The sequence below is a fragment of the Xenopus laevis genome, chromosome 5L (assembly GCF_017654675.1).
Source record: "Xenopus laevis strain J_2021 chromosome 5L, Xenopus_laevis_v10.1, whole genome shotgun sequence".
NCBI lineage: Eukaryota > Metazoa > Chordata > Amphibia > Anura > Pipidae > Xenopus > Xenopus laevis.
The window spans coordinates 91,362,975-91,376,426 of record NC_054379.1 but is presented as its reverse complement, the minus strand read 5'-3'; positions in this window follow the sequence as shown (position 1 = coordinate 91,376,426).

Sequence of the window (13,452 nt, the reverse complement as noted above, 5' to 3'; positions counted from 1 at the left end):
ACAAGATACTTTCAACAATAAATATCTAGCCTAATAATAAATCTGTTGTTGCTTGTTGTTGAAAGCACATATATACTATAATAACGGTTAAATATTCCTTGTCCTTATTGCCATTTCCCACTGTACATTAGTTGGTTAAAGCAAAATGTGGAGGATGAGGCAAAATGTTTCCACAAGATGAAACCCAGAAGTGACAACACAGGAAAGGTTTGGTGCAAAATGTGCACTTTTTATTACATTACCCCTTTTAAATGGGTTTCTATTTATGTACTCCTCAGTTTATGTACAAAATCGATTATGTAATAGAATAGAATATATCCCTAAAATATAATCTTCATTTCATAACATTTTCTCTGTAGAATGTCACCAATATACTATTATTATGTATGTGCCTTTGTTTTCTTGCACCTAGTGACCATTGTGCTTATAAATGTGAATGGGCTGCATCACACCAAGGTATAAGAAAGCCCTGAAATGATCAAGTGTAAGGTACAGGTCCTTATTTGTGCATTTTGATAAAATAGCATTCAATTGAGGGGCATTTTCAAGTATATACCTGTGACCCACCCACTTAACTCCCATTATGTGAAAGCTGCAACAAGTCTAGTTGCACAACACTTATTAAAATAAATTGGCATGTAAAAATATTTTGTGTGGATTTGTGGCTGGTGCAATAAGACTTGAATTAAGGGAGAAATGCACACTTAACAAGTTGGTAGATGAGGCCCCATATATGTGTATATATTGTGGGGGTTCACTCGCTGGTAGGCTGCAAATGAGGCGACTACACACACCAGGATCGGTTTAAGGGCTTCCTGCCCGCGTTTATTTTCCAGCGGCTGCAGAAATTTCCCCTCGCAGGGGGAAGGTGACCGAAAAACAGCAGTTTAACAGAAAAATCCAACCTTCTGGTTAACACAAAACAAATGCTTTGCTTTCTCTCCTAAAGCTGAGAACACCAGCAGTTTGTCTCACACACATTCAGCACTGCTGCTCGGCATCAGGTGTACTAAATAGGCCTAGGGCCTCTTGAAAACCAGGCCTACGGATTTGGGAATCTGTCCCACCCTACTCTTGCGGATTCCCAGCGGAGCGCTGGCGCAAATTCGCCTGGCGAAGTGCGGCGAAGAGCAGCGAAGTTGCGCCTGGCGCAACTTCGATTCTTAGTGAATTTGCCCCTCAGAGTTCCCAATGTAGTTCACTATGGGGCGGGCATGCCACCCCTAAAATTTCACCACCTTAGGCCTGGGCCTTTGTGGCCTTGCCACAAATCTGGGCCTGTGCACCTGTTTTGAAAACTTTAGCAGAAATGTGTGTTGTTTTTTGTTTTGTTTTTTACATCAAAACAACAATTTTGATGCACCTTCAGCTTTGCCTGTTTTTTCTCACTTCATTAGATTTCTAAAAAACTTTAACACAAGCTTATCAGTGAAATTAAGAAGCAAGCCGTGACTGTGTCACTGAACAACAACAAGCAAACGCTATTGAAATAAATGCTAAAACAGCATGTACGTGTACATAGTGCACTTAATGGTAGGCTGGAAAATGAATCTCAGTGGACTTGAATAAAAAGCCTTTGTCACTGCAATTTAAATATAAACATTAATTCAGAATACATATGCTGCAATAAGAATACATAGTGCCAAGACAAATGTAATTTTTAGAGGTCAATACGGCTCACACCAATATACAGATTATTTATTTCTGTTATTAAAACTGACACTGACTTGTGTTAGTTTTGTAGACCAGTCTACTTTTGATGCAGACGGAATACCTTCATACGGTGATTCAGGAAAAACTACTCCCATTGGAAAGACTACAATTTACAATTTCATTGAGTTTCAATACCTAAGGGGTACCCTCACATTTATCATATATATCTTGATATATATATCATATATATCATTCTATGATTCTAAAAAAGTTCTACGTTTTTCTCTTGTACCTCAATTCATTAAATCACATTTGGCACAGGGCCTCAAAAAAAATCTTGAGCACTAAGGGGCAAATTCACTAAAGCGCGAAGCGGCTAGCCCAAATTCGCCAGCGTGACGTCAGTTTACTAACGGGTGCTGGCGTAAATTCGCTAGCGAAGGGATGTAACTACGCTAATTCTCTGATTTGCACATTTTACTGAAGGTTACCTCTTGCGCCAGACTTGTCTTCACCACCTCAGACCAGGCAAAGTGCAATAGAGTAGATAGGGCTTGCTTCAAAAAAAAAGTTGAAACGCTGGCTTCTTTTACTTTTTTATGGGTGATAGGCTGAAAAAGATTGTACATTTTTTTGGGGGTACCCTCTTTTCCCCCTACATTTCCTAACATATGGCACATGTATAGGGCAAAATAACAACTCTATTTTATTTTATGAAGCTTTCCCAGGCTTGTAGTGTAATGTATTTGCTGCTACATATACGTTCATTGTACTTTAACTTGGCGCCATATGCAAATTAGGCATCGCTAGCGAAACTTCGCTACCTTTCGCTTCCCTGAGTGCAATTTCGGATTATTGTGAATTAGCGGCACCCTTGCGAAACTTCGTCTGGTGAAGGTGTCGCTGGCGCATTTTCAAAACGTTGTGAATTTGCCCCTAAGATTCCAAGTACCGGTAATGCTTGAAAAGGCAAAACTACAAAATATAAAATAGTAAGGTTGTTCATGTTGTTATCTTGGCAGCTAAAACTAATCTAAGGCAGCTCAGCTGGTAACATAGCTAAGAGGCAGAGAGAACACTCTTGGGGGATTATGTTAAAGGTTGGAAAAGCATAACTCATTTTTATAATACCACCATTTAAAGGAGAATGAAAAGTAATTTTTAATACCTACTTATAATCGTTGCTTGGGCGCACCCCTCTTGAACCGCATCATTTCCGCAGCCCAATTCCGTCTCCCTCACTGATACCGTGCCTTTGAGTTTTCACACTTTACGGTCTTTGTGGCCGCCATTTTATCCAGTTGCGCGTCACGTCCTGTGTCTGGCTGTTGGAACTGCACATGCGCTAAATTGATTCCTCCCCCATGACCTCTCACGTCACACATACAGCGCGTCACAAACTCTCTGCTGCGTATCTCTCCATACCAATGTAAAAACAGACCTCAGACAGACTGATCGAAATACAGACCTCAGATAGACTGAATGATTATTGATAAGTAAAAGACGCCAAACGCTACTGTCCCAGAGAAATATAAAAGGGTTCTGTCCATAGAAAGCACCAGATATGACAAGGAACTATTGCATTGCTATAGCAACGCATAGCGACCATTCCTATTGGTGTTGCAGCGTGAAGGGAGGAGAAGGATGACGTAGCATTGTACCACCTGACCTAATTTTTGACGATCGTATGGGGAAGTAACGGTTACTGTACACATGCGCAGGGCTTACAAAAATTATACTGCACATGTGCGAGCCCTATTAGAGACGATTAGGCTACGGAGAGGGATGGCTTTTTTATTATATGCAAATGATTCTAGTAAGTATCTCTCCACTGTATGGCCAATCTACACAACTTTATTTATATTTTACCTTTCCTTCTCCTTTATTAATGGTGAACTATTATGTTCTCACTGACTATAAATATTATTTACCGCATAAGGAATTGTGCTATATAATTTGAATTTATTGGAACATAAAAAAAAATCTGCAGTGCTGATTTCATGTATGTTTATTACATATATGTGGCTACCTCCATTACAGATAGTTTACAATATGGGTATGCTCCTTTGCATAAAAGCATGGTGGTTCCCAAACAATTCCAAAACTAAGCAGGCTGTATGTGTTCACTCATTGCACTCGTCAGAAAAATATTTGCCTTAACAGTGTAACAGTAATCCAAATGAGGGAAGTATTGCTGTCGCTCAGTCTTTAGAGGCTTATTGATGTGTTGTACGGAAGCTGATGTCTATCACAGCTGATTGATACAGCCTTCCTCAGATACAGTACCTCCAAGCATCACTTAGGCTTCTTAATTGCCACAATGACATTAAACAGTTGTCTGAAGAGAGTTATGGTGTATGACCCTCTTACAGTAACATGTATGTAATCATATAACAATCTATTTTTATACTAGTGAAGTCTGTCTATTATATGGGTGCATCTCTGCTAGGCCCTGAACATAATTTAATATAAACATACAATATTTAGCAGTTTCACATATAAAACAGTTATTAGGTGCATACAAGCAAAGCCTATTATAACATAATATCATTCAAAACAGCAGAGGCGTTTCAGAACTTCATGACATCTTAGCTCCTCCTTCCTAACTCCTAACCCATTCATTTATGAACTAGATATTTTTCATATATAAAAATCCAGAGGTCCAACATTATTTTCTATTATTCTTGCATAGCAGTGCAAAATTGCATAGTAGTACAACAAGAACACAGATGGTAAGCTCCCTGACCAAGGAGCCGAAATAGAAATTAAAAGACATCTTTTGGTGGAAAAGTTTTCCCCTACCAGAGGTGCAGGTTAGTGGCTTGAGTAAACAATACCATTTTGTGCAAAAAAGTATGCTCTTCTTTTTTTTTAATTTAATGCTTTAACAGTTACAACAAAAAACAAGTTAGGTGAGAGGGAAGAGAAGAATAGAAGAGAGAGAAAGTAAAGCTAAGTAGGCTTTTGCAAGTCACATCTATTTATACAGAGCATTCAGCCAAATGAAGTGTCCTAAATTGCATTGAGCTAAGCTTAGCTGGGCATCCTCTTGACAAGTATACCAGTTTTTGTAACACATCATGAATTAGTTTTTTCCAGAGGGTGAATGCTGGAGCAGATGTGGATTTCCATGTCAACAGTATGGCTTTCTTTACATAGAACAATAGCTGGAGGTATGACGAGAGACCCAAGTCCTCTGACCAAAATTTTGGTCCCAAAAGACGTGACAAAAAAGTGCCCACCGCTAGGTTGTATTTGGGGAATGTATCTGCTACTTGGGGGTACAGTGTGGCCAACCTGTGAGGTGTTAGGAAGGCCCGTTAATTAATTTAATTTGGATGAGCTTGTCCCTGACTGACATTGTAATATCTGGGACTTGCTTTAAGGCATCTACCCACATTTCATCCTCCAGGTCTGATGTTTCACTCTATCACTTCCCTTTAATCTTAGCCAATGGATCATGGTTGGCTTGCCACAGCAGCGTATAGAACCACAACAGTGATTTTTTTAAGTCCTAACTATGGAGGCATGTAGAGCTGCAGCCTCCAGCCTAGTTGCCAAGTTGTCCTTCAGAGACGAAATGGGCAGCACTCCAGGATAAAGTTAAAAAATTGCCTTTATTTACCAACAGCAGGGCAGCATAGCAATGTTTCGAGCCTCGCACAGCTCTTTTTCAAGTTGTCCTTCTCCAGTGCGAACCACCAGTGGGCAAAAACTAAAAATTATAATATAATTTATTATATTATTATATTATAATAATATGCTTAATAAGGCTATGCCACATGCATTGGGAGTGAGCTCCTATTGCAGGCAACCGTGTTGGGACACAAGCAATGTTTAGTAGTAATGTGCTGTCAGGGAAAAACTCAACTCACACTGGCCGTAACCTGCAAAATGTTGCTATTGTAAAACCCACACGAGACTCGTAACCGTGTCATGTTGCCCTGTGCACGCCTCTGCCAAGGGCGCTCCAAGTTGAGGCACTCGCCTCAACTTGCCAGGGGCAACAAAAATGCCACTCGTGGTAACTTTAAGAGCCGAATTTCCATTTTTTAAACGGGAAAGTTGGCTTTTCTAGTGCAGAGAGAGCAATTTTCCCCTCTCTGCGCTAGCGATGTGCCCCCTCCGGACCCCCGTCGGTGATTTCAAGGTAAGCGTGATGGGCGGGGCTGCATTTCGAACGCTGCCTCAGGCGGCGTAACAAGCTGGAGAGCATCCAGAGGCCAGGTACTGCAACCAGGAGCCCTGAAGGAATGTACTTTCCCTGTCTGACCCACACCCAAACCTAACCGGTAATGGCTTGCCAAATTTCAACCCAAACCCACACAACAGGTGTTCAACCCGCGGGACACAGTGGGTTTTGGATCAACCCACAAACCAAATCAGCAAGCGATAACACACCATTTATGTCCATCTGTACAACAGGCTTTAAAAGCCTCATTCATTATGTTTTAAACAAATGAAACATGACACAAACTGATTTCAATATTATTATTAATACCCTTTTTTGACACCACTTAAATGATAACAAACAAGTCAATAATTCAAATTATAAATGTAATTTTGTTCTTTGTAACTTTATTAAACAATAATACTGTTTCAAGCAAAAATATCTAACAAATCATGATTTAACTGTGTAAGAAATTTTTTTAGCCATTTTGGGTATGCCATTATGTTTTTACATATGTATTTGTTTGTGGCCTTGTGCATATTTTTGTGTTATACATTGTCAGCCTTCCAGGTAGCTTACATTCCACGTCACACCCTTACCCAAATTTCTATATCAAAGTGTTGTCTTGGAATTGTAGCTGGTTTCTACAGAAGCTATAAAACCGATTTTGTATGAAAAAAAAACTTAATCAGTAGGATGTGGGCAAGTTGGGGTGTTTATCTCGGCATCTGGTGAGTTGAGAGGTGAGGTTAGCTGTGGGGGCAGGTGTCACAAACCAGGATAAAAAACTCTGGACAGTAGTGGGAGGATCTGAAGAAGAGAGGAGCCCGGAGAAGATACGGAGAAGCAAGACAGCATGTGAGGACTGCAGAGGGAAGCCACAATGAAGCTGACCTCTATTCCATTGTAGACTTATATTAAATTTGTAATTGTAAATACTGTGCGTATTGTTTTAGTCTAATTGTAATTGTTTAATTGTTGTAACAGTTCATTGATTTACTATTCAATACACCAGGGCTGTCCAACTGGCGGCCCGCGGCCCGCATCAAAGTCTGCCTGCTGTGTCTGCTTACCATATGTTAGATTTAAAAAGTATCACGACAGAGATTGAATGGCCGCTGCATTGTTTAAACCTCAAATTCACACTGTAATCCCCTGTATTGTTCACATCTGTGATCCCCCTGTATTGTTCACACTTGTCACACCTCTATTGTTCACACCTCTAAAGCCTGTACTATTGTTCACACCTGAGACCCAGACTGAAACTGCCCACATTGTTCACACCTAAATCAAAATTCTAATGGGGCACCAGCACTGTGTCACTGTATGTAGTACATATTAGACTGGTCCTGATTTCTGTCTTCTGCTCTGTTCTGCCTTCCCTATGCTCCCTGTGTGTGCCATACTCTGTCTGCCCTATGCTCCCTGTGTGTGTCATACTTTGGTATTCGTTCTGGGGGTTTGTTAGCATTTGAAAATTATTGTTAGTGGCCCCTAAGGTGTTAAATCATATGCTGGGGTACTGTATTAAACACAGGGGAGGAGGAGGCATATGGATTTATGGGTATGTCTTAATATGACAACTTTTCACATATGAGTGACATCCTTGCCAGTGCTGGGCAAAGGTAGTTCGGCACCCTAGACAAGAGCTTCCTGCATTACCATTTCCCTCCTTAGCATGATGGTTTTTAAATAAAGAGAGCAAGAAAGTGTACAACATTTTTTCATTTATATTACTACTACCTATACCTGTACCAGCAAGCTCAGCAGCCATTCATCATACAGCCCTCCTGCAGCCATCATGTTGCCCCCAATCTTTACCCAGCAGCAACAACAAACACATGGCCCCCAAATCTGTACCTGGCTGTGCCAGCAGGAAGCTTCACACTTTACAGTAATAGAAAGAATGTCTTCAGTTCAGTGCAACTGTGCAAGGCTAAGAGCAGCAAAAGCGAGCCACACATCAGTGACATCATTGACGCGTGTACGCACGTCAAGCTGCTGCCATGAGGGAGAGGGTGAAGAGATGGATTCCACCCAACTGGGTGACCATGATTACTGAAACAAATTATTAAATAAACGCTTGAAAAAAACAAAACAAAAAAATTTAAAGAAGAAAAAAAATCCCCTTAAAAGTGTGCCCCTCAATGATGGCACCCTAGACATGCGCCTACCCTGCTTGCCCCTAGTTCCGACCATGATCCCTGCAGTGAGCACCAACCATTTGGTTTTTTGGTGTGCTATTAATGTGGACATAGTCTTGTGGTAACATGGGTGTGGTTTACAGTGGGTGTGGTCTAAAACAGGGAGTGGCTAACACTGGCTTCCTTTATTGCCCCTCCACCATGTAGATTAGAAAAATTCCGTCCCTCTGTACCATAGAAGTTGTACAGCACTGCAATACACAATCATTTTACTATACGCTTATTGGTGTGGATTCTTTGTCTACTTTCTCAAAAGAACCGACACCCTAGTAAGAGTGGTGAGGTGGTATATTATTATAATATACAAAAGCCATGAATATCTTGTAAATTATATCTTATAAATGGTGAGTAGTGATGTCATCAGTTATAAACGGTGATTAGTGATGTCATTTTTGTCAAATACTCACTAAAACTTGTGTATTATAATAAAGAACCCCATGTTACAAAATATGACTATATTAGAAGTTACCTCTGTGTTCCATGACCTGTATGACCTGTATAAAAACACTCGTCCTTCAGCCTCGTGTTTTTATATGGTCATGAAACTCCTCTGTAGTTTATAATATCCTTATAATTTACAAAAGGGGGTACTTTATTCACTATATAAATATATTATAATCTTACAACTAGAGATAATTTCTCATGAGAAAGAAATCATGTGCTACTGCAAGATTGTGAAATCAGAAAGCAGTAATTGCAATACACCTCACCCTCAAAAGCTGATGTAATGTATTTGAAAGCCACCCTCAGAAGCTGATGTAATGTATTTGAAAGCCATCCTCAGACCAATTTTCGTTCAGTTTTCCTGTATGATTTAATGGAAACTGAAGTGAATCATGTAGGAATATTTGTGTTGGGGATTCAAGTATAACTTCTGCCCCTAAAAAGAACATAGAGGAATGAAATACTAAGGAGGTTATTTATCAAAGGTTTATTAAAAAAAAAAAAAAAAAGATTTTTGACTCAAAAATAACATTGAAAACTCTTTGTTTGGAGTCAAATTAACCTTATCTTTTCACCTCAAGTATTTGTTGAAGTTCCACAACAGGAATATGAATAGGAGAGGGCATTCATTAAAAGATAAATAATAAAAGTAACATTAGCAATAACATTGTAGTCTCACAGAGCAATAGGTTTTGGCTGCTGGGGTCAGTGAATAAATCAAGGGTCTCCAAGTAGAAAGTGATTACTCACCACATAAAGGAAGAGGCCCAGGTGCACTGCCCTGAGCCCTCAGCACGGGGAGCGGACAAACCGAAAATTCTTTGGAGCATTCACTCAATGAAGGCAATCTTCCACCAGGCAATTAGTTCAAAGTGAAAAAAGTTTATTGTGTCCACAGCCTTACGCATTTCCTTTTACAAACACTTAATCATAGACTCAGGGTCAGGGGTCAGTGACCCCCATTTGAAACCTAGAAAGAGGCAGAAAACGAAGGCAAATAAGTAAAAAACTGTAAAAATAAATTCTGAAAACCAATGGCAAAGTTGCTAGGAATAGGCCTATATATATTCTATAATATGCTAAAAGATAACTAAAGAGAAAACCACTGCTTTCAAGAAGGAATCAGGGACACCAGGAGGCCTGTTCATTGAATTGAGAAGACTTTGCAAGACAATACGTTAGAAGAAAAAAATTCTGGGCATGGAAAGATATGAAGTCAATGAAATGTTCTTGCACAATATAGCACTGCACACTAATCAAGCCAATCTGGAGTTTGCACTTTGGCTAGAGAGGAAAGAGGCTAGCAACTGTATGTATAAAACAGCACATTCAAATTGTTAATGTACAAACATCCGGTTTCCAGGCTGGAGGTAAAAAAAATATGTATGCCAAAAAAGCTGAGCCACATGAAAATTTTGCAAGAGAACCTGTTCCAACTTCCAAAACAAAGTTAAAGTGGTGTGCCACATGGACAAAAAGGCGAATGTCCCAATCTAAATCCAACTGAGAATATGTGGCTTCATTTGAAAACTGAGGTGCACAAGTGTTATCTGACTAAAATGAACAGCCTGGAGCAAATCCACCTGGTGGAGTGGACCAAAATCATTCCTGAAAATCAGGGCAGGAACTAGGAGTAGGCAGAAGAGGCGCCTACCTAGGGCGAAAGATAGCTGGGCAGCTACCTGTTAATATGTCTTCTGCCTACCCATAGTGGACCCCTCTGCCTCTCTCACCTCCCTCCTGTAATGTTGTTCCATCAATTCCTGTGATGTTAAATGTTCATTTTAACATGCATTAGCAGCTTAGCACTAGGTGCAGTAATGAGAAAGGCTATGGATACAGGAAGGGGAAGTGAAGGGGGAGGAGCAAACAGTGTTGAGAGAGTAGTCAGGAATAAAGCTGACTTCTACCCTGCAGTCTGGCATTTCTGTGTGCATTCTTCTAGTTCCACAACACCCTGCACTGGGTTATCACACATCCCCTCTGTCACTCTCCCTCCCCTTCTCTTCCCTCTGTCATTATCTCCATCCTCCCCTCCAAAAAGACTAAAAGGAACAGTAAAAGTGCTTCTATCCGATCCGCTGCGGACCTCGGAAAGACTGCTATATGCCCGTTCCACTTGTTTATATGTGAGTGTGATTTTAATTTATGCATATTTATTAAAGAAACGTTTTTACACCATATGAAGCGCTTTTCCTTTAGAAAATTCAGACAGCATTTGGAATAGGAGCGTTGTATATATCTACAGAGAGGCCTATAATCACTTTAAACGTATGTGAGTACCCACCCTCCCCTGATGGTGATCCTTAAAGAATAAGGTTATTTTTGGTGGATGTGGGAGTGGGTTTCACAAATAATATATAAGAGGTGGCTGATTACCAAAAAATATACTACACTATATTTCCACCATTTCTTTTTTGTTTTGTCTTTCCCTGAGCTTCCTTGTGAAGCGCTGTTTCACAGATTGTTTTATTTAAAGTTTTTACCGGTTGGAGAATGGGACAGAAACGGCTACAGGGAAGAACGTCTGGAAACCTTAAAGAACCTTTTTTTCCTGGAACAATGTTGCAAGCCAGCTCATTAAAAGAGAACTGGTCCCTGCTGCATTATTTTAAAAAGAAGAAAGAGAAAAGAAATGAATAATGGTGATTTCATTCTGAGCTACATTTACTAATAACTTTAAGACCACTGAAAATGTTTCATTAATGTTTATTAGAACATTGCTTAGACTTACATTTTCTTTGATTATGCGTGTGACTAAAGCAGGGGTCCCCAACCTTTTTTACTGGTGAGCCACATTCAAATGTAAAAAGAGATGGGGAGCAACACAAGCATGAAAAAGTCCCTTGGGGTGCAAAATAAGGGCTATGCTTCGCTATTTGGTAGCCCCTATGTGGACTGGCAGCCTACAAGCAGCTCTACTTGGCACTATACATAGTTTTTATGCAATTAAAACTTGCTTTCAAGCTTGGAATTCAAAAATAAACACCTGCTTTGAGGACCCTGAGAGCAACACCCAAGGGGTTGGAGAGCAACATGTTGCTCACGAGCTACTGGTTGGGGATCCCTGGACTAAAGTATGATCTAACTGGTTCACTGACTGACAGAGCACTCAGCTACATGTGACATAAGCCATAAAAACTAGCCGACATAAAAATTATGTATTTTATTCTAAAAACTAACCATTCATCTTCCTACACTAAATACATATGCATTGCATGTGTGCAGATCATAAATGAGGGCAAAGTACAACTGAAAAACTCATGATGTGATTCTGTAAATAATGTTCCTTTTACATGAAATAGGAGATAAACCATGGCAAGTTTTTTTTTTAAAGAATATGTCATTCACTTAGGGTGATGGCACACTGGTGACAAAGCCCCTGAACTATAAAGAACAACAGTCTCCATGGGTAAAAAAAAAATAAACTGTGCAATTGTGAGGAACTGCATTCTTTCACATTACGACTTCTGTGTTTTTTCCACGATTACACAATTCAAATGTTTTACTTGAGACAATTGCTGTTCATTCTTATAGCAAGGTATATTTGATGTGCTTTGTCATCTACTGGAAGTATGATTTTCTATTGGTTACGGAACATCCCATGCGCTATCATGCATAAGGCTCAACCTACAGGATAACATCACACTGTATGAATGTGCTGATGCTAATTATGAATATGTCACTTTTCCTCTCCACAATCTGACCAACCTAGAAAATGAGTGTGTTTGCTATGGACTCTGCCAGATGTGAGATTCCTCTTCTTTTTAATAAAGAAAAAGATCATACCTTCCTTCCTGTTGGTGTATGTTGATACATAGTAGGGATGCACCGAATCCAGGATTCGGCCTTTTTCAGCAGGATTCGGATTCGGCCGAATCCTTCTGCCCGGCCGAACCGAATCCAAACCCTAATTTACTGATGCAAATTAAGGGCGGGGAGGGAAATCGCGTGACTTTTTGTCACAAAACAAGGAAGTAAAAAATGTTTTCCCCTTCCCACCCCTAATTTACATATGAAAATTATGGTTCGGATTCGGTATTCGGCCAAAATAGTGGATTTGGTGCATCCCTAATACATAGTAGTGGTTAACAAAATAGGTTACCAAACATAGAAAGAGTAAAACAGATCCCAAGTGGACAGAGGATTTTTTTTATCCAGTGTGAAGTACAGTACTTAGACAGACCCTGAGAAATAGGCAACTTGTTTATATCAAAGGCAATAAAACTTCTGAAGTAATCATACACGTTGTGCAAGTGCAGGACAACAGTGCATTATATACTGATGAATATCAAGCTATTTTGTACTGGTGCTGTTAGCCCCTTTAAGTGGCATTTAATAATATTTATGTCTATACATGGCTCGTGTAGCTGTACACTCCATATTCGATGCAATATACCAATGTGAAAAATTATTTCCAGAAATGTAATTTTAATAAAAATCAAACAAAGACTTTAACAATGTGTAACATCAGTACTATACAATTAAATAAAACCAAATGTAAGCAAATTGTCACAACAAGTTAGACCAACACCCTTTAGGGCAGTGACCCCCAACCAGTAGCTCGCGAGCAACATGTTGCTCTCCATCCCCTTGGCTGTTGCTCTCAGTGTCCTGCTTATTTTTGAATTCCAGGCTTGGAAGCAAGTTTTATTACATAAAAACTAAGTAAAGTGCCAAGTAAAGCCTCTTGTAGGCTGCTAGTCCACATAGGGGCTACCAAATAACCAATTATAGGCCTTATTTGGCACCCCAGAGACTTTTTCATGCTTGTGTTGCTCCCCAACTCTTTTTACATTTGAATGTGGCTCCCGATTAAAAAAGGTTGGGGACCCCTGCTTTAGGGCAATGGCCAGTGCCAATAATGTGACATTGTCGGTGGGAAAACTAATGTGACGTAAAGTAGCCCAAAGTTTCCTCATGAAACAATTTTAGGTTATTTTGGAAAGTGGAATTGACATGTATGTTTTCCCACAGGCG